Consider the following 2,500-nt stretch of genomic DNA (forward strand, 5'->3'; position numbering starts at 1 on the left):
AAGAATCCTACCCCTAATTCCTGTTTGCTACCCAGAGGTTTTCCTCTCCAATAGAGCACATGTCCCTCATTTAATAACTTCTGCTCTTCACCTAGTCTTCTAACTTCGCAGAGTCCTACTACATCCCATTTAATGGAAGAGAGTTCCTCTAGTAAAGCTAGTAAGTCGGATTCAGTTCTCATGGTCCTTATATTGTATGTGCAAAGGTTCATCAACGTGGGGCGGCCTGTCTTTACCCGGATATTTTTAGCACCCCCTGCTCCGGAGCGATCCTGATCGCCGCCGTAACCAGGGGCTCCTTCGCCTCCGGGGAATGGGGGCCGTTCCTGAATATTTTGTCTCATGCTTGGGAGGTGGACAGCCGATTTACCTCCCACCTACTGGCTTAGGTGTATCTTGGTGGGAGGGGAGTAATTTAGCCGGAATGCCATTGATAAGTCCCCCCCAGCAGGTTTGGTCCTACCTGGAGTGGACTTAGGAGCGGCAATGCACGGCCTGCTCACTACTCCCGTGAGCTGGGCTTAATTATCAGAGGTGCATATATGTTTTATTTTATTTTATTTATTAACTTCATTTGTGCGTATGTGCACCTGATGCAGACATATTCATTCCCGCACATGCTCTAAGTACTACGCATATGCTCATTCCCACGCATATGCATATGCAAGCATACACATTTATTCTTGTATCTATGCTTATGGATATGGATACTTATTCTTACGTTATAAATAACTACATACATGTCCATCATAGTCTGACCTAGTCATATGTTCACATCGCCTGTCCGTTTATGCGCTTGTTATATGTTATTGATAAGTGAGTGAGTATACATGAGTGTATACTCACCCGTGTATGTGTAAACACCCCTTTTTGCATACCTCGCAAACCTACCTATCATTATACATACGCATGTATCTATCCCTGCATGTGCTCACGCATCCGTATATGAGCACATACATTTGCAGCATACACTAGTGCCCTCCCCCCCTTTACATATGTATATATATCTGTACTTGCTTTACATATAACTACCTCTACGTACATACATACGTACTTACATACATACATATACTTAATTATTTATCCACCTTCCTACATCCTGCACACACCTATATACGTATACCTTTACGTATACACATATAAATACCTACATATGTCTACCTATACATTCACCCACGCATACACATAAACACGCACATTATACATACCTATATACACATACACATATATACATGCTTATATACACATGTAAATGTACACATTCATGCATGAATATATACACCATATGTACAAATTTGCATATTTACGCCTTTAAACCCATGTATACCCTCATGTATAAGCACGGAACATACCCATATATAATGTACTCTATCACAAAGCTATATGGAACCTTATAGCCTTACGTAGACAACAGCAGCATACATACCCATGTATCCGCACATGAATTTAAACTCGCCTACACTCATATCAACCTGTACGCATATATACGCATGTACATGCGCACATATGCACCTGCGCACTCTCGTGCCTACGCGCTCATACTCGCGCACGAACGTATGAACAGTCTGCATAGGCGCACACACGCACTCCATTATAATGAGCCCATGCATTATAATGTCCTTAAATTGTAGTGTTGCAGCAGAGGAATTGAGGAAAGGATGCGGGTGGTGTGGGAGGATTTAGGATGGTATTGGAGGGGGTAAGGATGGGGTTTGGGATAAAGGGAGTTATAAGGGTGATTTTGTATCTGGCAATTTTTCGGAGCGGCGTCGCATTCCTTAGCTGTTGTTAAGCCTAACGGGGTGCGGCCTCGGCTGACCGCAGGTCATGGGTCGGCGTCTGGCGCTCATCTGAGGTGCCAAAGCTTGAATTATGCTTTATTATTACTTGATTAATCAGGCGTTTCTTCTGTCGAATGTCAGATGATACTTTACGCTTTATGGGAACCATTTTTAACTTACCTGATTTTGTGATGTAATGTACTTACATACTGGCCGTTGACTGTTCCTTAGCAAATCTACTTGAGTGGAAACTGTAATGCCTGCGCGGTTGGCACTGTTACTCGGCGACCTGTGGCACAGGTGTTGCTTATCATTTCCTAATGCTTTCGTATTTTGGTATACTTTTCATGGGGGTGGTTATTATTATTATTTTCTTTTCACTGATTCTGAATATTGAGGCACTCTCGATGAACTAATGAACTTCTCTAACACTAATGAATCCTAGTATTCCTAGTTGGCACTTTCTGGCACTCCTGTTGGTTTAAAAAAGTCCGCGTACCTATGGTCCGGTAATACATTTTATAAACTTGTGAGGTTATCAGATGAATTATCATTTCTATTTTGGTTGGATTATATGCTCTATACATTCACGATTTTTTCTCTCCTATGTAGCACTATCACAGATCACTTTGGACACGTAATTTTAGCACTTAATAACACTGATATAAAGAACGACTCCACTCTTACTCATTGCCAGATACCTATCATATATATATATA

The sequence above is a fragment of the Penaeus vannamei genome, chromosome 30 (genome assembly GCF_042767895.1).
Source record: "Penaeus vannamei isolate JL-2024 chromosome 30, ASM4276789v1, whole genome shotgun sequence".
In the NCBI taxonomy this organism is placed as follows: domain Eukaryota; kingdom Metazoa; phylum Arthropoda; class Malacostraca; order Decapoda; family Penaeidae; genus Penaeus; species Penaeus vannamei.